Below are 25,963 nucleotides of genomic sequence, written 5' to 3'. Positions count from 1 at the left end.
TCTTAATAAAAAAAAAAAAAAAACCCTGGACCGTTCAGAGATGTGTGTAAACGTACCAGACGTCACAACGCTGAACACGACCCAGACTATTACCGACCGTCCACCTGCCTGAACAGTTCCTTGTTGACATGACGAGTGCATAGCTTCCAGATACGCACCTTTCCGTCCGCTCAAAATAACTAGAAACGGGACTCATCGAACCAGGAGTCCCGTCTCCAATCATCCAAGGTCCAGTGCCGATGTTCTTTCGCCAAGTTGAGGCGTAGAGTCCTGTGTCGTGGTGTTAGCAATGGGACTCTGGTGGGTCGGCGGCTCCCATAACCTATTGCGGCTAATGACCGCCTGATGGTCTTGGTGGAGACGTTTCTGGCATCTCCCTCGTTGAAGTCGGCGGTGATTTGTGCCACTGTCGTGCTCCGGTTGGCTGAAACAATGCGAGACAGACATCGACGGTCCCGTTCATCCACCACCTTTTTCTACCCACAGCGCTGTCCACGATGAGATGTTATTTCGGATGTGGCATATTCCCGATACACTCTTGATTCTGTCGAACGGGGATAGTGCAATTTCTGTACCATCTCCGCGATAGAGTGGCCCATGCGTTGGGCACCCACTATCATCTCTCTTTCAAAGTCGGTTAACTCACGACGTTTAGTCATACTGACACCGAATTACTGTCTACGTGAATGAAGTGAGTGTATCTACAGTATATACCTGCCAAGCGTCCATTAGCGAGAGGGGTGACAACATCGCGTTGCGCAGGAACCAGGTATCCCATGAATTCTGCTCTTTCAGTTATTTCAAACATCACACAATCAGTGTGTTTTCTGCTAAAAAATATAATTCGCACATGCACGCGAATAATATACTACCAAAAAGTATCTAAGTCCATCGCAGTTAACTTTTGATGCTCCTTCCGCTGAAAAAAATAGTTCTGCATTAGGATGGGAATTGACACGAAAAAGACAGCGCAAGTCTGAATTTCGATTATATGATATGCACAAAGTTGTTTCGAAGACAACTTGGGTGATTAAATCATCTATATTTTATTTTAAAATGAAAATGTTACAAGAAAAGATCCAGATTGGAGGACCGAGAAAAGTTCTTCTTCAAACTTAAAGAGCCAAAGTCTGAATAGGATGTTCAGACGTTTTTAACCCCATTAAATTATATTTAATTAAAATTATTAATTAAATTTTAATTAAATCATTTGCATTTTAAATACAGAGAAATGGTACCCCAAATTTTTTTTAAATGTTATTAAATTAAGCTATAAGTATTTTTAAATGTACAGCAAAAGCAAGGTACCGCAAAATTTTTGTAATAGCTATACGGTTTCTGTTGTTGTTGTTGTTGTTGTTGTTTGAGGTTTTACGCGCAACGGCAGCTAAAGGTCATTAGGCGCCAAACAATGGTAGGATATAGTTTCTGAATTTTTTTTTTCTTGTACATGTTGGCACTAATGATATTAAGTGTAGGAAATCTGAAGACAAGTACAGGGCAACGTTGGGAAAAAATCGCGAGTTAGGACTGAACTTAAAAAAAGTGTCTCCAATTCTGCTGAGACACGAGAGTAGGGAGTACATGTTGAGCGTCTTTGTCAATCAATTTGGCCATGGATAGAATGCGCAAGGGGCTCATGGGGTAAAATTTTTCACAACATTGTCTGTGCTGGTTAACAGAAGATACTTTTTTATAGGAATGATATACACTTAAATAGAAGGGGTGCAAGAATATTTGCTGATGCTATCAAGGCAGTGATAGGTAGGTCGGAAACTGCTAGCTTGGGGGGGGAATACACAGACTTATAGATTAACTGAGGATCAGAGGTGAAGGTGATTCTTGCACTGCTTCTATTGGAAAATACAGCAGCCTGGAAAGCAAGGCGTCGGGAATTTCAGACCTTGCTGTGGGTCATCATGGAACCAATAAATACACAGGTTGTGTAAGGGAAACTAAGAGTAAGAACATATGCTTGAACAATTCATTGAAGAGGCCTCTGGAGTCAGGAACTCTATAATTCATCTGTAATGGCTGGTGAGTTTAAGAATATGTTCGTCCGAACGCTACAGTCTATCGCATTCATCCACTCTTTGAAGCCCTTATTCTAAGCAGAGACGAACGATTTAGAGTGGCCCGTCCAATTTCTGGTTCCAATGCACGAGAAGTGGACCGTGCACAGATGCCATAGTTCATGTCGTGGATCTGCTCAGACGTATGTGTTATATAAATTGTCCGATAACCTGTAACCATTATTGCTGATGAAGGCGACCGCTGCTGCTGAAAGCTACTGTGTTAATCGTTTTTAGTGATTTTTAGCGCTTTTAACTTTATATTTTATTGTATTTTATTCTGGTTATACACTATTTATTTATTTTATTTTATTTTAATATACAGTCAGTACGTATACATTTTATTTTATTATAATAAAGGCATTTTATAAATACGAGTCAGTGTTTTTTAACAGCATTACATATGAATTGTGCTTGAACACTAATGCTAGGAGAATTGTAAATAAATTTGATGTATTTGAAGTACTGATTAAGTCATCAAACGCAGACACTGTTAGGGAGAGCGGAGACATGGTGTCGCTGATATATTAGTGATGCTGAATTTGAATATGGAGAGTACAATGTATACAGGAAGGACAGACAGGGCAGGAGGAGTGGAGAGGTTATGCTCTTAGTTAAGAAGCAGGTTAAATCTAAGACAGTGCATCCAGTCAGCATGGGTGACCAGTGCAATACAGTGGGCCAGTAAATCAGAATGTCTCATAAAGGGGGATTTTAATTTTCCAGATGATGACTGGAATTTGTGGATTGGTCACTCACACACTAGCAAGACATTTGTAGATTTCTTGGATGACTGTTTTCTTCAGCAGCATGTCAAGGAGGCAACAAGAGGTAGCAATATGCTTGATCTGGTTATCAGCAGTGATTCTTCATGCATTAAGAATCTGCAGGTAAAAGCCCCACTGGGTGTCAGCCATCACAATGTACTAATATGGAATTTAATTAGGACATAACTACTGTCGAGGGTAAAGTAAAAGGCTTTTGTTTTCGTAAGGGTGATTAAAGTGGTCTCAGACAGTTTTTAAATTCTATGCAGTGGGACTGAGTTATGATATTACCCACACCAAATTATAAATGGGAAGCAATCATATGAGAGAAGTAATCATAGAAGCTACTAGGCTTTTCATACTAAAGAAGAAATACTGTTCAAGGCTTGGACCTAAATGAATGTCAGATGAACCATTGAGACACGTAGCAGAGAAGAAAATTTTCACAAGATGCATATAAACTATCAGGTGATACAGAAGCCTGCAGTATATAAATTATTCTGTAATTAAGTCGCAAAGGAGGTGCAAGCTAAGGCAGATTATGAGAAGTCACTAGCAAAGAACGCAAAGAAAAGTAGCAGCAACTTCTGTGCTTATATTAACAGCATAAGAAAGGGAATCACACTGGGCCACTTAATGTCAATGAGTTAACTGTTAATGACCCTGCTCATGTTGCGGAAAAATTGAATAAGTATTCTGCATCTACATTCACACAGGAGGAATTCTTTAGGGGAGGAGACGACAGAAGTTTATCAAACTCTATAACGGGGAGCTAAATAACTTTGTGATAACTGAAAGGAGAGTGAAAGAGAATTGTTGAAGCTGAACATAAAAAGGCACGTGGGGTGGATGGAATCTATCCAATCATATTAAGGGAGGCAGCAAAGAAGGTAAACAAACCCTTAGCCATAATTATGAGAGCATCCTTGGATTAGTGAGAGGTCCCTATGGACTGGATATGTGCGAATGTATCCCCAATTCATAAATGGGGATGAAGAGGTGACATGAGTAATTAGAGTCCTGTTTGTTTATTTGTTTGTTATTTGGTTTTTAGGAGCATTAGCAACTAAGGCCATATTGCTCCGGGAATATGCGGTGGTCATTCCCTTGACCTTTCCGCATCCTCTGTATTTGGAAGTGACGGGCTCGAACCCCGGTCTAATCAAGAAGCGTGTGCTACGCACTGCTGCTCCTTCCCACACCTGGCTACAGAGGCGCCTAGAGTCCTGTTAGCTTAAAGTCTGTTACAGTGAAAATAATACGGGATCATAGGTTAAAGAAGTAATGCAGGACCATTTGGACAGGAATGCAGTTTTACTGCAGTCACAGTATGGATTTGTTACGGGGCGGTCTTCTCTAATCAACCTGATAGGTTACTATGATGCAGTAACCAAGGAATTGGATGCAAAAATTAATTTTTATATCATATACTTGGATTACACATAAAAGACTGCTCTATAAACATAAACTGGAACAATGTTGCATTAAGAGGAAGTTGCTGCTATGGATAAAGGGATGGTTAAATGGAAGAAGACAGCGAGTAGTTTTCAATGGGCACTGCTCTTCGTGGACTAATGTTATCAATGGAGTTCCACAGATTCAGTGCGTGCTGGACCCATTGATGTTTTCAATATTTTTTAATGATATTAATGAAGGTATATCAGGCTTAATGTCAAAGTTACAGGTGATACAAAGGTTGTCAGGGTGGTTAACCAGAGTAATGACGATACGCTATTGCAACAAAACTACCCATATGCAGTACCTTGCATTGAATAAAGGAACCGCAACAGGTAGGACTAACCTTAACAATAACTTATTAACTGTGTGGAACTACACTCAGGGTAGTATAAAATGAAAAAAACCTGGGGGTAATTGTGCAGTCAGATATGAAATTTTCTGAGCAGTGCAGACGTGTTGCCAGGGCAGCACATGGGGTTTTCTCAATGATATACAGAAACTTTGCTAGTAGAGAAAAGGAGGTGATTATTCCTTTGTACAAGGCCATGGTTAGGCCGCATCTAGAGTATTGTATGCCCATCTGGAGGCCTCGCTATAGGAAGGATGTAGATCTGATGGAACGAGTGCAGAGAAGGGCAACCATATTGACGAAAGGAACAAAAGTGTGCTGTTATCTAGAAAGACTTCAGTTCTGCAAATTGCAGTGTCTGGAGACTAGGCACCTAAGGGATGATCTGATTGAGCTGTTTAAGGCCTTGAATGGATTGAGTAAACTAAATGTGAATAGCATTCTTCCTCTTTCTGACACTACCCACAATGAGGGGACACAAACCTAAGTTGAGGAAGGATGGTTACAGGACAGATGCGCAGAAGGTTGCCTTCAGCTAGCGAGTCGTTGTAAAAGGCTTCCATCTGTTGTGTGTATGTGTGTGTGTGTGTGATCCCCAAGGAGGGGGCGCCTTTCACCTTGGGAACCTCTGCATTAGTCAGGTGCCACCAATCAGTCGGCACGAATTAGTTCAGACTATCCTTGTAAGGGTCCTTTTTCTTGACCTCTATAGCTGCTTAGCTGCGGCGTGTGGTAGGCGTTTGGAAAGGTCCGAGTTTGATTCTTGTCGAAAACTGGAAGAATTTCTCAAGTCCCCTTCTGAACCCTACACCTCCACCCCCAACAAATTTGAATTTGTTTTTTTCTAGGGAGGGGCGATAGTATAATGATGATATATCAAGGGATGGCCGTGGTCTTGTGGTTAGGGCGCTCGGCCACAAGTAAGGGCTTTGAGGGTAAGAGCTCGTAACGAAAAATGCACGTCCCGTTGTGAACTGTGGTGCCGAAAATCTGGCTGCCCTCAATAATTAATTCAATATGGAAAATATTGAATTTGGCCGAAGCCAGAAGAATTTACATATTCTTCCAATGATTTACATATCAATTGCACTAACTTGTACGCTACTTCAATTATAATATAACTATACTTTACTACATGGGAGCTGACGTGGTAAAACAGGATGTTCACAGACCTCCATTACAAAACAAAATCCTTATAGCGTGAATAGGGCAGGACACGATACAAACCTGAACCATCAGGTTTATATCGTGCTTTGGTATCAAGCATTGGTATACATGCTTGCATGTAATTACAAGCCAGTTAGTTTAACTTCTGTTCCGGGTAAAATAATGGAGTCACTGGTTAAAGATGCATTGCAGGATCATCTAGACAAGACTGCAGCAATAATTCAGACACAGCATGGGTTTGTTAAGCGAAAGTCTTGTCTGACAAATTTGATAGGATATTATGATGTGGTTACAAAGGAACTGGATGCAAAATATAATTTTGATATCATATATTTGGATTTCAGGAAAGCCTTTGACACTGTTGCGCATGGAAGACTATTGTACAAATTGGAGCAGAATGGTATTAAGGGTAAGTTGCTACAATGGATAAAAGGATGGTTGAGTGGGAGAAGACAGAGGGTGGTAATTAATGGGTTCTGCTCTTCGTGGACTAATGTTATTAGTGGAATCCCACAGGGTTCGGTGTTGGGTCCTCTGCTGTTTTGTATATTTATCAATGATATTGATGAAGGTACAAATGATGATGAAGGTTTGTATATCAGGCTTAGTGTCAAAGTTTACAGATGATACAAAAGTTGGCAGGATTGTTAATGACAGTAATTGCAGTGTGCTACTGCAACAGGATCTAGATAATTTGGGCAGATGGACTAAGAAGTGGCAACTGAAGTTTAACCTTGACAAATGCAAAGTACTGCATATGGGTAGAAGTAACCCCAGAGAAACGTACCAACTGTGCAGTACTACACTTAAGGTGGTAGAAAATGAAAAAGATCTGGGAATAACTGTGCAGTCAGATATGAAGTTTTCTGAGCAATGCAGACAGGCTGCCAGGGCATGTCATGGGGTTTTGTCAATGATTTATAGGAATTTTGCTAGCAGGGAAAAGGAGGTGATTGTCCCTCTGTATAAGGCAATGGTCAGGCCACGCCTTGAGTACTGCGTACAGGTCTGGAGGCCTCATTTTAGGAAGGATGTAAATTTGCTTGAGCGTGTACAGAGAAGAGCAATAAGATTGGTGAGGGGAATGAAGGGATCCTCTTACCAAGAGAGGCTTAAGTTCTGCAAACTGCAGTGGCTGGAGACTAGGCACTTGCGCGGTGATCTGATTGAGGTGTATAAAGCCTTGAATGGTTTGAGCATGTTCAATGCTGATGAGATTCTTCCTCTTGCTCAGAATAATTGCTTGTGAGGGCATAAATTCAAATTAAGAAAAGACAGATGTAGAATAGATGTGCGGAAATTTGCCTTTAGCCAGCGGGTGGTTAATTGCTGGAACAAGCTTCCATCTGTCGTTGTGGAAGTTGATAGGTTGAATAAATTTAAGGAGGAACTGGACAGGCATTTGGAGGGAATGGTGTGATTTTTTTTTTTTTTTTTTTTTTTTGCTGATGCTGCATAAGCTCATACATTTGCTTTCTTGCATCACATGCCACTACTACTACTACTACGTGGTGTCACACAGATATAAGGAATGCAGAACTGGAATTTGGGGAGTGCAATGTGTACAGAAAGAAGAGACAGGATAGAAAGGGAGGAGGTGTTATGCTGTTAATTAAGAAAAACATAAAATCAAAAGAAGTGCACCCAGTTGATATAGATGAACAGTGCACTGTTGAGTCAGTTTGGTGTGACATAAGCAGTGCGAAAGCAAAAATAAGAGTAGGAGTGTGTTATAGGCCTAAAGACTCGAATGAGTACAATGAACAAATGTATAGAGAAATAGAGTGGGATAGTAAATCAGAATGTCTAATAATGGGGGATTTTAACTTCCCAGATATTGACTGGAACTTGTGGGTTGGTCACTCACACACTAGTAAGACTTTTGTGGATTTATTGGATGATTGTTTTCTGCGGCACATGTTCGAGAGGCAACCAGAGAGAGTAATACTGTACTCTTGATCGGGTTATCAGCAGTGATCATTCGTGTATTAAGAATTTGCAGATAAAGGAACCACTAGGTGGCAGTGATCACAGTGTACTGATCTGGTATTTACTTAAAGATTTAATTACCATCAGGGGTAAAGGAAAGGGTTTTTGCTTCCGTAAAGGTGAGTACAGTGGTCTCAGAAAGTTTTTAAATTCTGTACAGTGGGAACAACTGACGATGTTACCAACAGTAAATTCTAAGTGGGAAGCATTCAAGGAATTAATCGTGGATGCTACTAAAAGTTTCATACCTATTAAGAAATATTGTTCAAGGTTTAGGCCTAAATGGTTATCTAATGAACTACAAAGACTCTTAACAGAGAAGAAAAATGCGTGGGATGCATATAAATTATCAAGAGACTCAGAAGCCTATGGCAGATATAAGCTAGTCTGTAATCAGGCGAAGGCAGATTACAAGAAATCCTTGGCAAAAGATGCTAACAAAAACAGCAAGGATTTCTTTACTTATATAAACTCTAAAAGGAAGGGGATGAATCTGATTGGTCCACTTGACATCGATGGTTCGACTGTTGATGATCAACAGTCGAACTAATCGTGTTTGGATGCTACTAAACTTTTCATACCTATTAAGAAATATTGTTCAAGCTAGTCTGTAATCAGGCGAAGGCAGATTACGAGAAATCCTTGGCAAAAGATGCTAAGAAAAACAGCAAGGATTTCTTTACTTATATAAACTCTAAAAGGAAGGGGTTGAATCTGATTGGTCCACTTGACATCGATGGTTCGACTGTTGATGATCCTGCTCAGATAGTAAACAAATTAGATGAGTATTTTGCATCTACATTCCCACATGAGGAATTATTAAGGTTTGAAAATGGCAGAAGGTTATCAAATTGTAGCAGGATACTTAATGATTTTGTAATAACCGAAAGCAAAGTGGGGGAGAAATTGTTGAAGTTAAACATAAGAAAAGCACCTGGGGTGGATGGGATCTATCCAGTTAAATTAAAGGAGGCGGCAAAGCAACTAAGCAAACCCTTAGCCATAATTATGAGTACATCCTTGGACTCAGGGGAGGTTCCCACGGACTGGAGATGTGCAAATGTATCCCCAATTCACAAAGGGGGATCAAAGGGCGACACGAGTAATTACAGACCAGTTAGTTTAACTTCTGTCCCGGGTAAAATAATGGAGTCACTAGTTAAAGATGCATTGCAGGATCATCTAGACAAGACTGCAGCAATAATTCAGACACAGCATGGGTTTGTTAAGAGAAAGTCTTGTCTGACAAATTTGATAGGATATTATGATGTGGTTACAAAGGAACTGGATGCAAAAAATAATTTTGATATCATATATTTGGATTTCAGGAAGGCTTTTGACACTGTTGCGCATGGAAGACTATTGTACAAATTGGAGCAGAATGGTATTAAGTGTAAGTTGCTACAATGGATAAAAGGATGGTTAAGTGGGAGAAGACAGAGGGTGGTAATCAATGGGTTCTGCTCTTCGTGGACTAATGTTATTAGTGGAATCCCACAGGGTTCGGGGTTGGGTCCACTGTTATTTTGTATATTTATCAATGATATTGATGAAGATATATCAGGCTTAATGTCGAAGTTTGCAGATGATACAAAGGTTGGCAGGGTTGTTAATGACAGTAATAGCAGTGTTCTACTGCAACAGAATCTAGATAATTTGGGCAGATGGGCTAAGAAGTGGCTACTGAAGTTTAACCTTGAAAAATGCAAAATACTGCATATCGGTAGAAGTAACCACAGGGAAACGTACCAACTGTGTGGTACTACACTTAAGGTGGTAGAAAATGAAAAAGACCTGGGAGTAATTGTGCAGTCAGATATGAAGTTTTCTGAGCAATGCAGACAGGCTGCCAGGGCAGGTCATGGGGTTTTGTCAATGATATATAGGAATTTTGCTAGCAGGGCAAAGGAGGTGATTGTCCCTCTGTATAAGGCAATGGTCAGGCTACGCCTTGAGTACTGCGTACAGGTCTGGAAGCCTCATTTTAGGAAGGATATAGATTTGCTTGAGCGTGTACAGAGAAGGGCAACAAGATTGGTGAGAGGAATGAAGGGATTCTCTTACAAAGAGAGGCTTAAGTTCTGCAAATTGCAGTGGCAGACTAGGCACCTGCGCGGTGATCTGATTGAGGTGTATAAGGCTTTGAATGGGTTGAGCACGCTGAATTCTGATGGGATCCTTCCACTTGTTCAAATTACGAACCTAAAGGGGCATAAATTCAAATTAAGAAAGGGCAGATGTAGAACAGATGTACGGAAATTTGCCTTTAGCCAGCGGGTGGTTAATTGCTGGAAAAAACTTCCATTTGTCGTTGTGGAAGTTGATAGGTTGAATAAATTTAAGGAGGAACTGGACAGGCATTTGGAGGGAATGGTGTGATTTTTTTTTTTTTTTTTTTTTGGCTGATGCTGCATAAGCTCATACACTTGCTTTCTTGCATCACATGCCACTACTACTACTACTACATCTCCAGGTAATTGAGGATGTCATCATTTTTATTCACCAACCGGAAATTGTGCACGCTGCAGTAAAAGGCAGCATAATCGCAAAACTCTAATCATGGCAGAAACTGCTTTTTAGGTAATGAGTTGTCGCAATGTGTACGGACCTAAATGTCTTCGTTGGAGGGGCTACCATCACAGAAAACGTGTATCCGAACGTGTTACAGAATTTCCTTATGCTCGCACTGCAGGATGACAATGATGGGACTTGATTTTCCAACAAGATGGCGCCCCACCACAGAATGCACTGATCAGGTCGTACATACCTGAACACAGTGCTTCCTGGGTAGTGGAAGAGGGGGAACGAATTTGTGGTCCTCCCATGATACCCTAATATAATTCCTCTAGATTTTACTGATAGGGATTCGTGAAAGACCAAGTGAATATTTCATCCATTCCAGGAACCATTATAGAACTTAAACCTAACGCATTTGTGAAGCAATCGGCCGCGTTGACAGAGATGTTGTGCCGATTATTATTATTATTATTATTATTAGACATATAGTGCAATGAAGCCTGAGGCTTATGCTGCATCAGACAAAAAAAAATTTCCGAGTTACCCTGAGAGAGAGAGAGAGAGAGAGAGAGAGAGAGAGAGAGAGAGAGAGTAGAAAGGAATCACCAAGAAAGAGAAGAATGATGATATCCAGCTCAGTACCCTGTGTGTGCCAAGCCCATACCTCACCAGATGTGAGCCCCTGGGGTATATGGGAGGAACTGGCGTAATTAAAGGTACCAACATCCAGTAGCAAAACTACCATACCGCCATACAATCATAGACGTCTGTTTTGGTATGATTATTTGGTATGTTTTGGTATGATTATTTGGTATGTTTTGGTATGATTATTTGGTATGTTTTGGTAAAGATCACGTGGGCCGTTCGGCAATCTAGTGGTGGTAGAACGTAAATTTATAGTTTCGCTACTGGCCACATCGAACACTTCTAATCAAAACCTGAAGGTATTACAGTATTTCTCTATCACCTGGACGTGGTTTCAGATGTATCATGTACTTAATCCACACAATAACATTTTAGTTTTGTAAAGGAACTTTGTGAACAACGTGTATTACTAAAATATAAAAAGAAGCACTCAATCACGTTATGAATACAGCAAATTCCTGCTATTTTGAGATTAAGCTTGGCAATAAATGATTCTGCTCCTATGTCAACTAACCATAAATAAAATAAGGAAGACACTCAAAGCATAACACTCACCTCTAATAGCACGAAGATATGCGCATACCTACGGAATAAATTTGGCTCCTTGCCAAGTTTAACCTCAAAAGATAGCAAGGACAAATAAGAAAAATATTTGTAACATAATTTGGTGCTTTTCTTTACATAATTTTTTTAAATTATAAAAGTTACAATTTACCCAAACTCAGGGGAGAAAGGATATTTCCCTTCTGAATTCTCAACTGGTTAATAAGATTAAAATTCATCGTCCAAAATCATAGGTGTCAAACTCATATTGGAATGGGGGCCAGCCACTAAACCTTATATGGGGATCAGTACGGGCCGCATACTGACTTGACTTGAAAACCCATTGGTTTTCAATATTTATATGTATTTATATTTATTTATTAGCATACAACTCAGTTGGGAACTATAGATAAAAAGAAACATATAAACATTAATAAAATTAAATATTATCCGTGTTTTATTGTATTTTTATTATTTTGTTAAATATTTCCCAATTAAATTTTAATCTGATTCGAGCCGTACTCGAGAGTGTTGTGGGCCGCATGCGGACCCGTGTTTGACACCTCTGTCCAAAATCATTACCGTTTCGAGCATCCATTTTCTACAGTGCCTTGCTTTTTCACCTTCAAAATACGATATCTCGTTATAACATGGGATCCCGCTTTCGGTTATAGAAAATCTAGCCACTTTGGTTATTAATATTTAATACAATTAAAATTGTTTAAAAAATCATTATTATTCAGGTTGTATTTGATTTCAACTCTTTGTACATAACTATTTTTAATGTAAATATTTTCATTCATTTTTATTTCAATTTTCGTCAATACTTTGTCCTAATACGGTTTAAAATAACATTGTTGCTGGATGATAGCTAAACTTGTTTCTTTTCTTGAACTACGACTTGAAAACATTTATATATATAATTATATGAGTACTATATGAGACTTCGGGTCAAATCAGGAGGGGGCAGCAACTCTATCCGCCTAAGATCGACTAACTGCAACCTCGATTAAAGTGGATTTTGGAAATTCACAGAGGTAGTTTTATTTATTATACTTTATTTATCGGTTTGTTTGTTTTTTTATTCTTATTGTTTTTATTTTATTTTGTGGCTGCAGTGGAAGCCCGGGACTTCCTTGCACCACATAGCTAATACTAATATTAATCCCACCAATTGGCGAAGGGGCTTTTAAGTCAGACGAGTAGCAGATAGTCATGCATCGTGCCGATTAAGTTACAACGGAACAAAGAATACTGAAAATAAAAAATTATATTTACTATTATTATTACTCGCTCATATCCGAGTAAATGCATTTTGTCTGTAGAAGTGCATGTTCATGGGCCGATTTATACGTTGGGAGGACTGAAAAACCTTACTCCTCCGTCTGAGATCAACTAGCTATAGTCTCACTGAAGATGATCTTCGAAATTCCTCCGGTTGTAGAAGGGAATCGAACCCAACCTCTCCAAACGAGCGGCAGAAGCAGCGAAGTACAGTAGACTGTCGAAATAACGGCACCCCAAATAACAGAACATTCGAGCTAACGGCACATTGAGATCGGATGTTTACACACAGCGCAGATGTCTCAATATCAATATCAACAGCGCAGATGTCTTGCAGTGCCAAAAAAAAAAAAAAAAAGAGCGGCAAGGCACGTGATTACTGTATTTGTTTACGTTCGCCATTTTGAAAGTGAATTATTATTATTATTATTATCCATAAGCCTGAGGCTTATGCTGCACCAGCCAAAAAAAAAAAAAAAAAATTCTGAATTACCCTGAGAGAGAGAGAGAGAGAGAGAGAGAGAGAGAGAGAGAGAGAGAGAGAGAAGTAGAAGTAGAAGTGAATCACCAAGAAAGAGAAGAATGATGATATCCAGCTCAGGACCCTGAGTGCGACAAGCCCATACTCACCAGACGTGAGTCCCTGGGATAATTCTGCAGATATCGCGGATTATACCGCTGTTTCAATTGTATTTTAAATTAAAAACTCCTCACTATGGCTCCTAAAGTTAATAAACCACATACAGAGAAGAAAAGATGTACAAGTTTGGTATTAATTAACAGGGCTCAGTGACAAACGTAATATAATCCAAACTATTACATATCTGAGCTGGATATCATCATTCTTCTCTTCCTTGGTGATTCCCTTCTACCTCTGACTCTCTCTCTCTCAGGGTAACTCAGAATTTTTTTTTTTTTTTTGGCTGGTGCAGCAAAAGCTGCAGGCTTCCTTGCATTATATGGCCAATGATGATGATGATGATTTTTAGGGTCACCCGTAAAGTTAATTCATATACCCATGTGTATTGTCCGTAAATTGCGTGTATTTTTGGTCGATTTGCCTGTTTTGCTGGACGAAAACCCCCTAGTTTCCGGGGGGAGACTTGCTATCTAAGTCTGAGACCAACTAACTCAGCCATGAGTGAAAACATTGCATAAACGTTCCTCGTGTTATCGAAGGGATTCGAACCCAAGCCTTTTCTACCCAGTGTGGGGAAGACAGTAACAAACTTGAACTTGATATAATAAAGAAAATAAAACGGAGCGTAAGTAGGAGTGTATTAATGGCAGAATATAACACTGGATCGTCAACATGTTTGTTTATGTGCAGTTAAATAAAATTGCAATCTTAATCTCTCTATTTTTTTATTTAGCCTCATTATTTCTGCATTAAATATATTAAAAATAAAACTTTCTAGATAACGGAAAAATGGAAATAACGGCACCTTGAATTCCCAAAGGTGTCATTATTCTGAAAGTCTACTGTACCGTATACAGTTTCCGCCATTAAACTTCTGAATGTCGAATATAAAATTGGGTATAATTACAATAACAAATGACTTACCAGTTCTGTGTACAATAACCTTTCTTCCATGTATTAATCTCCTTAGAGACTGCTGGGCAAGAACACCACTCCTATTTTTACCTTTGCTGCTCATAACACTTGCACAATAACCAACTTCTTCGGTCATACTAATTCTATTTGTAACTAATACACTTCTTATTATTTTTTCTAACAAGTCGCGTTCTAGTCAGCACGTGTCTCCATAGAAACATGACGTCATTGGCATGTGAAATTTATGTGAATGTTGTTTTAATAAGTATATATAATAGTTATGCAGCGAAGTAAGAACTGAAGATTTATTTATGCATCAAAGTATTTACATGTCTAAGGACCAACCCCCCGCCTTCTTTTTTAGCTTCATCTCTTTAACCTTTTTTTTTTATTTATTTTTTTAATACGGTCTTATCAATTCCACAGAAATACTGAATAATACTGTATTTACCTTCAAAATTAATCATGCGTATCATTCTAACTGAAATTTGGTTATAATAAATTGAGATTCAGAACAGAACGCCTTAAGGTCAAGGAAAAAGGAAGATGTAACTTCACGAGAAGAGTGCAGCAAAAATAAGAAGAAAGTGCCTCTCATTTAAAACCGTAGGACTCATACTCAAAATAAAAGTTTTTTTTTAAACAGATATTTGATTATTTTATTTATTTATTATTATTTTATTATTATTATTTTTTTTTTTCATTTAGTCCTAATACGTTTGAGAAAGCAGATATACTGTATTTAACTGCTAGCATGCTCTGTGAGACGGACACAGCTTACACGCTCATTAATAGGAATAAATTCTCTCTCTCTTTAGTGTGGCTCCTAAGCCACAACAAAATTATAGACATAAATTGCCACAACACTCCTTGTGTTGTGGCAATTTATGTCTATAATTTGAGACAATAGCTCCCCCTCAAGCACTGAGGCCCACAAGCAACCTGACTGCCCTAAAAGGGACCCGAAAATTAGTATTAGCAATGGCCACATGGTGCAATGAAGCCTATGTCTTATGCTGCGCAAAAAAAAATAATAAAATAAATAAATAAAATAATAATAATAAAAAAATAAATAACAATAATAATAAAATAACAAAAAAATAAATAAAGTAAAATGATAAGAATAAAATAATAAGACTCTTGATTTTTAAGGAGTCCTTATGTGCTGTAAAATAATAAGAATAAAAAATTTTGAAAAATAATAATTAATAAATAAGAGAAAGGGAAATGGATAACCTAACCGTTTCCCTCCTCCCGACAATTATCCTGCTGACCTTTGAATTTCCCCAAACTGTCAGCCTCTATCACCCATGTAGGCAACTTATTCCAGCAATTTACAACTCGCTGGCTAAAATAAGACTTCCTGCAATCCGGTCTAAACATCTCGCCCCGTAACTTGAAATTATGGCCCCTTGTTCTAGAATCATTTATAGCCGTGAAAATTTCGTCCTCATTCATTTTGCTTATGCCTCTCAGAGCCTTAAACACACACCTCAATCAAGTCTCCTCTGTGGTGCCTAGTATCCAAGTTCTGCAATCCACATATTCGATGTCTTTCCTTATATGGACGCCCTTTTGCCGCTCTCACCAGGCGAGTTACCCGTCTTTGGACCCTTTCAAGAAGCACAATGTCTTTACCTCCATACCTGAACACATTATTCCAAGTGTGGTCTGCTTTGCTGAAATCCAAATAAACAATGTCGAAATTATTTCCAAAGTCCAGCTCTTGAGTGACCCTGTCAAAATAGCTAACCAGATTAGTTAAACATGATTCCCTTAAAAAAACCATGCTGAGTATCCTTCAGAATTCCATTTCTATCTAAATGATCCTGATTCTAACTTTGATCATTGTCTCCATGATTTTCCCTACTACTGAAGTTAGACTAACCGGCCGGTAATTTCCCGCTTCACTCTTAGAACCTCCCTTATGTATTGGGGATATATTGGCACTTTTCCAATCCAACGGAATCACTCCCGAGTCCAATGATGCTCGCATAACAATGAGTGAGGGGTTTTTCCCCTTACAATATACAGAGTATCCCAAAAGTCACTTCGAATTTTGGTGAAATCCGGTGAATTTGAGACGAATGACTTAATAGGAGGATTACAAGTTTATTTTTATACAATATCCAAGTTTGAAATAGAAAAAAAATTACTACATACAAAGATCAAGAATTTAATTATTGCTTTCCATCAGCGTCCCTGCAAATTTAAAATCGCTCAGCCGCGTTGCGTAACGCATTTGCAAGCATTTCAGGGGTAATTTCCTGTTCTGCCTCCCGAATGTGTTGTCTAAGATCAGGTAAATCTTGAATCTTCTTGCGATAAACCTTTGATTTTATGAAACTCAGAGCAAAAAAAAAAATTCAAGGCAGTTAAATCTGGAGAACGCGCCGTCCAAGGCTAGGTCCTCCGCGCCCAATCCACCAATTCGGAAAGTGCCCGTTGGGAAATTCCTGGACAGTTCGAGCATAATGACATGGTGCTCCATCCTGCTGAAACACTACACTTGAAATAACACCATCATCAAGAAGTTGGGGTTCAAGAAACTGCTGAAGCATATCAAGTTACACAGTTCCTGTGTCTGTTGCTTCTGCAAAAAAAGTAAGGTCCGTTTTTGACTTCGCCATCCCAAGCCACACATTTACTTTAGGGGAGTCTCTTTGCCATTCTGTGAACTCAGATGGTTTTTGGGAAGCCTAGATACGACAATTGTGGCAATTGGTTTTACCACAAGTGTGAAAAGTCGCCTCATCACTGAACAAGATGTGGTCCATTAAGCTGTTATTTTGGATTTTGGATTTGGATCGACAAGTTCTGCACACATTGCTGCTCGACGTGGAAAATCTTCTTAAGGCAACACTTGGATGTGGTAGGGCTTTTCATCAGTGTCGAACGCAAAATTCTGTGAACTGATATCTTGGGTATGTTTAGTCTTCGAGACCCCTCTCTAACTGATTAATTTGAGTCCTTTTCGAACACATCTCGAATTGATTCAATGCTTTCACGTGCTGTCCTTGGGCGTCCACATCTCTCTCTCTCTCTCTCTCTCTCTCTCTCTCTCTCTCTCTCTCTCTCTCTCTCTCTCCTCGTCACGGACAGACCTAGTTCTTTTCAATTTATTCTCCAGTGCAAGAATCGCATTTTCTGTAGGACCTGTAGGAATGTTCGCTCATGAATATTCATCATGAACGTTCATGAGCGAACATTCTGAAAAGGAACAGGTCTGAAAAGAAAACATTAAAAAAAAGAATAACAATTATAATCACATAACTAACACATTAAAAATACTTATTATGTTTTATGTAAAAAAGAATAAATATACTTGTCGTAATGAAATTTATTTGAAAATCAATCTGTTTGACCAAAATGCGCAGTGACTTTTGGGACATCCTGTATATATATGTTGAGCTGCCAGTTTCTCATAAGCAAATGACACACAACGTTATAAAATAAAGACATTTATTATACAATCTATTTACAGGTATACGCATTATTGTATTTATTCACAATGCAAATCAAGTATGAAATAATATACATATACAGATAAGATTAGTCATCATAGTTAAATATCAGCTTTACTTCATTTATATTTTCAGCTATAAAACTCTTAATTAAACCACAATGCTATTCTTACTGATTGATATCTGCAAAGGGCCGAATTAAGGATGAAATAGGCCCCCAGCCATATTTAAATTTTTGGCCTTTTTAATATATATATATATATATATATATATATATATTGCACATACATATAAATACAAAAACTGCATCGGTTTTTATATTTATATTGTGAATAATTCCTCGATAAAAACGTAAAATAAGGTCAAAAATGTTTTGTTTTTTGACTTGAAAAATAAAGTAATAATAAAAACAATTTTAATAGAAACTTTTAACTTATTTATTGTATAATAAAAAGGTATAAGAATAAAATTTAAGCACTTAACAAGTTAAGTTTAAGTATGCTTTTATATCACACGTTTTCTTGGTTTATTATTATTATTATTAGAAATATTTATCACTCCTTTAGAAAATATTTACATTGAAAATGATGCCCCTCTTCGGGTGAAACCCCGGCCATGGCTGGTTTAGCCGCAGCGTTAACGCGGCCCTGTATCTGTCATATCCCTTTTTCCTTTTTTTTTTTTTTTTTTCAAATGTAAGGTACTATGTATTACAAACAAATTTCCATTAACTTTCTACCTTAAAACCTCCAAAAACTCTAACATTTTCAACCATGTATGTGCAATCGTTTCTTTATCTCTTTTAATTCCTAGTAGTCTTACTTCGTCTTATTATTCATAATTTTTATAGCTCATTTCAGCTCATATTATTTCATTTATATACATTTAATTCTTATAGTAATCGTAACATTTTCATTATGTATATTATTCACACTCTAGGTGTCTATAGGCGACTCCGTAGCCAGGTGGGTAGGAGCAGCAGTGCGTAGCACATGCTTCTTGATTAAACCCGGGTTCGAACCCGTGACCACCAAATACGGAGGATGCGGAAATATCCCCGGAGCAATATGGCCTTAGCTGCTAATGCTCCTAAAAACCAAATAACAACAATTAGGTGTCTGTATACACTGGTGTTCAAAGAAAGTGCGTCACCCCTTAAAATTGTAATTGTCCTCCGAATAACATAAGTATATGGCAATATTTCTTACAGATTGCATCAGATAATATTGACATGCGTGGGTGATGACGTAATATGGCATCAGCTGTTACTTTCAGCTATTACTCTCTGCAAAAGTTGCAGTCATTCCTTACTTGTGCCAACAAAGAATGTTATTGTTGCTTTACGTGAGGAAGGATGTTCTTCCCGCCATATTGCTTATAGAGTGTCTTGTAATCAGTCAACAGTGAGTAGATTTATTTCCAAACTCAAGAATACTGGTTCTGCTGATAGGAAAAAAGGAACCGGACGAAAACGAGTCTCTACGTCAAAATAGGACCTCGTTTTGAAGCACTTATGCCTTAAAAACCATAAAGCTTCTTCGTCTGAGCTGAAAAGAGAATGAAAAGAACATACGGAGTGGTAACAAGTGCAGTAACAGTCAGAAGACGCCTCTTCAAAAATGGACTTGTAGCCCGTCGTCCTAAGAAGAAGCCTCTCCTCACACAAAAAATGAAAAAGGCCCGATTAATTTGGTGTAAGGAGCATGTCAAATGGACCACCGAGCAGTGGAAGTCTGTTATTTTCTCGCATGAGAAGAAATTCAACCTGCATGGCTCTGATGGGAAACAAGCGATTCGCCGTAGACGTGGTGAAGAACACATCCAGATTGTATGGTGTCTACAGTGAAATTCCCTACCACCAGCCAAATGATATGGAGGTGCATTTCGTATCGCGGAGTAGGTGCCCTTCTGCAACTGCTTGAAGGCCACTACTCTATAGGGGGAGATGCATTGCACTTCCTCTCATCACTCCTTCTCAACCGTACTATCACACTCCATCATTAAAAAAACCTATATCAAGCAAATATCTACAGGAGTACCACAAGGGGGAGTCCTCTCTGGTCTCCTCTTTATTACCATTATCTCCCGTTTCATAAGTCAGGACCAGATGTATTGTCTTACGCAGATGATTTAAAAATATTGACCACCATCCAAGCAAACACAGACCCCTATAGGATCGCAGAGGAAATTAACAGTGTCCTCGCATTAGCGGGCTACCTTAAACAATTTGGTCTTAACATTAACCCAGCGAAGTCTAAGTGCATGCTCTCCTCCTGAAGAAAGAAACAACAAACATCTCGCCCAACATCAGTGGAGTTTCCATCCCGACTGTTTCATATCATCTAGATTTGGGGGTTGTCTTTGACACAAAACTCAGATTCAACAAGCATATTGACAAACTCATCAGTCGTGCGGCGCACCTGAAATGGAGAGCAAAACAACACCTGCATTACGTCTCAGATAGGGTTACAGCAACAAAATATGTCAGGACCATTATATATTCCCTACTATCTTATGCTGATGAAATCTGGGCATCAGCAGCACCTACGATCAGAAAATCCATCTGGGCAGCGAAATATTGGCTCCTTAAATGGGTAACCTACAAGCACAGTTTACCACCCCATATTCATATAATTGAAATGGCCTAGGCCCTGGAAATCCCCAGGCTGCCCTCTCTCATTGACGAAAAGAGACTAATAATCACAGTAAAGATGTTGACCTGTCTGATCACAACTCCTTCATTCTGGGATCTCTGTGGCTGGAGAATTCCACCTGCCCAGCTCAGAGTCACCCCAACTATTTGCCCTCTTCATTCAAGCCTCCACCTATCAGATCGTTTCTACCATACCTTAAGAAATTTGCCCTCAACCGACGATATAGACGTGGGATACTCAGCCTAACACCCTCCATGGACTGTGAACTGTCAGCTGCATCTGACAATCGCCAAACCCCGTAACTAATACAGGGAATGGTGACCACACCGTCTAGAGTCTAGACGGAAGTGAAACTGCCTCGGTTGGAGACGCTTGTGAATTAATTAGTGAGCGTAACGGGAAACGAGCCTGACAGTGCTCTTGCTGCTCTCTCCCATGAACTGTAAAAGCAAGAGTCACTACTGTAAATTGTATATGTAATTGTCATTTCGTTTTATCCCTATATCATTTAATCTTATCTTGTTTTTGTTCATAGAGTAAAAAAATATGTGGAGGTCCTACAGTCACGAAACTTTATTAGACAGTTGGTCAGACAACTTGAATAGTCGAGACCCGCTAAGTTTCGTAAAATCGGATAAATGCTAATAATTTATTGTAATATTTCCTTGTAGAGGATCTGCCATCTCATTATGGATTAAAAATAAACTTTGTGGATTTTTTGAAAGAGGTAGTATAGGCTATTAATTTTGGGAATTTTAAAGGAATATTAAATTTTAAGAATATTAAATATTTTAAGGCAGAAGAATACTCTTACCTGGGGTTTTCTTCAGGGACGGCTGCCTCCGGAAGAGGTGTAATTCAGAAGGCGTTGAAATTGTAATTATATGGAAGGAGGACGAAGGAAAAGCCAGCTTTAGTCCTAAATCCTTGCATGGGGAGTACTGGTAAGCATAAAAGGAAATGGTCCCTTTAATTACATAAACATGAATGCCTACATGATCAGAATTTCCAGAATTGCAAATTCAAACTGTGGTAGGTTTCAAATCATTGTTACCTTGGGTTTTGGATTGACTACAGTCTATGTTGGGCAATTCATATAACAAATTTGTACAAAAAAATGAGATTTTATATGTACTTTTTTTACTACATTAAGAATAAGTTAAATCTTAGAACAAAAGTTACCTTATATTATGCATTAGTGGACTCCAACTCAATTATTTAGTAAGTATATAGTAAGTATAATAAACAACTTAATTAATAGGATTTTGAAACTTTTAATAAGGATGAATTTTGGAATGACCTGAATAAGAGAAGGCAATTTTTGTTGAAATATAAAATACTTTATGCAGTTCAAAAACTGAAGTTAAATTTAATCTTGAAAAATCTTAACACTATTTTTGAAGAATTGAATATGCAAAGGAATTTCTCACATAATTTAAGGAATCCAAAAGCAATTGTTTTGCCTCACCCTAGGGTACTAAATAGATTTGGAGATAGGCATACAATGAACATGATAAACAACTAGTTGGCTATTGTTGATTTCAGGCTCAGGAGAAGTTATCCTATCTCCAAATTAAAATTCCTAATAAGAAAAATTTTTATACTCAATGATACAGTAGATTAGAATTGTTATGCAGATAAATTACTATCTCTGTTTGCTGTGTGGAATATATTATGCGTTGTGATTTCATTATCTTTTCTGTTAGATAACAAATTTATATGGAAAAATTGTTGTATATGAAGAATTACAACTTGTCAAGAAATTTACTTTTCTTAACAAGTTCATTTATTGTAAACAAATTCTTTTGATGAAAATAAATTGTATTGTATTGTATTCTATTCTATTGTATTGTATTATTATTCTTATTATTATTGCTGCTCTTATATTATTTCTCCTTCATTGGGGGTTCCACCTCATACGGGTATTGTTACCAAGTACATAGGGTGGTTGTTGTTATTTATTATTATTATTATTGTTGCTCTTATATTATTTCTCCTTCATTGGGGGATTCCACACCGTGACGGGTACTGCTACCAAGTACACAGGGTGGTTGTAATGTCTGGTGTTACTGTTGGTCGAGGAAATCTCTGACTGTCCTACAGGTGTTCAGGACTGCGACTTTCTGGAGTTCCTTGTAAGTGTTCTCTGGGAGACCTATTGCTGCTAGGCTGTTATATAGAGTCTTTGGTACAATACCGGTGGTTGACACGATGATTGATCCTTTTTTGCATATGCCGCATCTCCTTGATCTCATGTCTCAGGTTCGCGTACTTCCTAATTTTTTTCTCATGGGTTTTGTGGACATTGCTAGTGTTGAGCACCGCTATGCCAATCATGTAGGTAGCCTTTTCCATCTTGTCCACAAGGGTTATGTCTGGTCTGTTGTGCGAGATGGTCTTATCCGTTATTATGGCGTGGTCCCAGTACAACTTGTGGGTTCGGGTCTCTAGTACTGCCTGGGGTTCGTACTTGTAGTATGGTACACTTTCTTTGGTCAACTGTTATTTCTTCTCTAGCTTCTGATGTATTATCCTGGCTACCTGGTCGTGCCCACGAGTGTACCCAGTGGGTGAACACCTTGCACCCCGCGGTGATGTGTTGGATCGTTTCTGAAGCCAGGTGAAAATCGTCGACATGTGTCATCTGACATTCCGGGCTCCTTTGCGATGTATTTTCTGTAGTTTCTGGTGTTGATTATCTGGTCTTGGGTGGCTAGCATGAATCCTTCAGTCTCGGAGAACAGCGTCCCGCTTGTGAGCCATACATTGGAAGCAATGTTATCGATGTGATCTTGATAGAGGTCATTGTAGTGTCTGCCATGGAGTGTCTTCTTTGCTCATCTTTCTAACTTCGTTTCTTGTACCGTCTGGGCGGGAGGGGGTTCCTCTCTTAGGTTGAGTGGGGTATACCACTTATCTATCTTCCTTATGGCCTGGTGGAGTGGTGCTGTGTTGTTCTCGAAGTAATCCTTCAGGTTAACTATCGCTGTTTTCTGTTGCTCTATCAGGTCTATCAGGCTCCTTCTTCCCTCTTTCCGAGGTATTGTTAGTCTCTTCACTGCTGACTTCGGGTGGTGTTGGCGATTCTTGATCATCATTGTCCTTGTCTTTCGCATGATGTCTTCTAGCTCGGTGTTAATCCAATCTATGACCCCGACGGTGTAGGTAAGTATTGGAGCTGCATAGGTGTTTATGGCTTTAACTGTGTTCCCTCTGTTCAATTTTGATTTCAGCTTTAACTGTGTTCCCTCCGTTCAATTTTGATTTCAGCAGGCTTCTGAGTCTCTGATGATATTTTTCGGCCAGGCACTTCTTGATTTCCGTGTGTTCCAACTGCTCAGCCTGCATCATCCCTAGGTATTTGTAGGTCTCTCCTTCTGTCATAGCTTAGATCTCTTTACTAGTCAGCAGCTGGTAGTTTCGGCCAACTAATTTTCTCTGGTGCAGTGTGTGGATCTTGCATTTGTCTAGACCAAAATCCATCCTGATGTCCTTGCTGAATTCTTCGGTGATCTGGAGTAGTTGCTGGAGTTGCTTTTCGGTTGCCGCGTAGAGCTTGATGTCATCCATGTACATCAGATGGGTGTGGGTGTACAGGTTCTTTCTTCCTTCTTTGAGGTTATATCCATACTTGCTGCCGTTGAGCATGGTGGATAGCGGGTTGAGTGCTAGACAGAACCATAGTGGGCTCAGATCATCTCCCTGAAAGATTCCTCTTCTATTGGGGATTGGCCAGGTGGTGCTGTTCTCGATCTTAATGGTTGTACTCCATTTCGCCATTGTTGCTCCTAGGAAGTTTGTCACTATTGGATTGACATTGTAGATCTTCAGGGTTTCTATTAGCCAGCTATGAGGTACGGAGTCGAAGGCCTTATCATTTGTCTCCGGGTGCCTTACATTTGAGTGAACTGCTCTGCTAGGTGCTTGTGTGTGCAGGTGAGCTTCTTGTACCAGTAGTTGTGGATGTTATCAATTCCTGGAGTTTGCCAGTTGTGGGTGTTCCTGATCGACTGTTTTATTTTTCTTCTCGAATCTCCCACTCTCTCATCTCTTGTATGTCCTTCGTTTTCTTCCGTTCTACTTCTATCCAGGGTGCTCTGCTGTTATGTCTTTTTTCACTGCTCCAGATATTTCCCCAGAACTCTTCGATCGTCTTCTTCTCGGGTGATCCGTTTCTTGCTTTCTCATCTTCACCCAGTTTCCTGTAGAAGGATCTTTGGTCCTCATCGAAGATTCGGTTGTTTATTTTCCTCTGGGAGCTCTCTTTGTATCGGTGTAGTCTCTTGCTGAGTGCGAAGAGGTTCTGCTTCAGTGTATCCAAGTATTCTCCTGTTCTCTGATTTCTGGTCTCATGTTTGCTGTGGACGCTGTCTCTCTTGAGGATGCTCTTTACCTTTCCAATCAATTTCTTACTTCTATTACCCTGTTGGTACTGGGTCAACTGACCTATCTTGACTCTTAATTCTTCTATCTTCTGCTGAAGTCTTCTTTCCCAAGCTGGCAGTTCCTTCCGTTTTCAGTTCACCCATCTTTTTAAGTGCCCAAGTTCAGTTTTATGCAAGTATCTGGGAATCATTGAAGATAATATAAAATAGAAAAGACAGAATGCGTGCCTAGAAACGCAGATTTATTTGTTTATTGTAATTATTTATTTTGTTTTGATTATTGTATTTATTTGTTTTATTTTATTTTACTCGATTAATATAAATAAAATAATTGCCACTTCCATATACGATTGCACTTTGTAAGAATATACTGTTTCTCTTCAAGTGCTTTAAATGTTTTCCAGAAGCATTTTAGCTCCCTAACCGTTTATTTTTCTTTATATGTGATACGTACAACGACTTGTCATCACGCAAAATGGCATTGGTACAGCATAATTTTTTTAAGTAACTCTCATTTACCTCTTTTGCTTTTGGGCTAAACGAACTGAGAGCCATGATGCAATCAGACCACCTATACCATAGAGTGATACGCCACTGATCGGGTCGCTTGCATCCCAAATTCCGTTTGTATGCAAGTACCTGTATCTGGTAATCATTGAAGATAAGATAAAAAAGAAAAGACAGAATGCGTGCCTAGAAATGCAGATTTATTTGTTTATTCTACGTATTTTTTTTTTGTTTATCGTAATTATTTATTTTGTTTTGATTACTGTATTTGTTTTGCTTCGATCATTGTATTTATTTTTTTTTGATTTGTATTGTATTTGTTTTGTTTTGATTATTGTATTTATTTATTTCATTCTGTTTTGATTATTTTATTTATTTATTTTATTTTGTTTTGATTATTGTATTTATTTAGTTTATCAATATTTTATTACTATTATTTATTTATTATTATTATTATTAATTTTTTTTTTCAGGTATGGAAACGACGATGGGTTGTTGCGCAGCCCTACAGTTTCGGCGATAGTCAATCTATCTGTTCTTTACTGATAAGCATTTATGCTTCCCATGTGACCTCAAAGAAACAGGAATCTCTGCATTGGTTAACAAC

Source organism: Mastigoproctus giganteus, chromosome 9 (assembly GCF_048544385.1).
Source record: "Mastigoproctus giganteus isolate SK-2022 chromosome 9, ASM4854438v1, whole genome shotgun sequence".
In the NCBI taxonomy this organism is placed as follows: Eukaryota; Metazoa; Arthropoda; class Arachnida; order Uropygi; family Thelyphonidae; genus Mastigoproctus; species Mastigoproctus giganteus.
The sequence above is the reverse complement of the archived record's forward strand: the minus strand, read 5'-3'. Positions refer to the sequence as shown.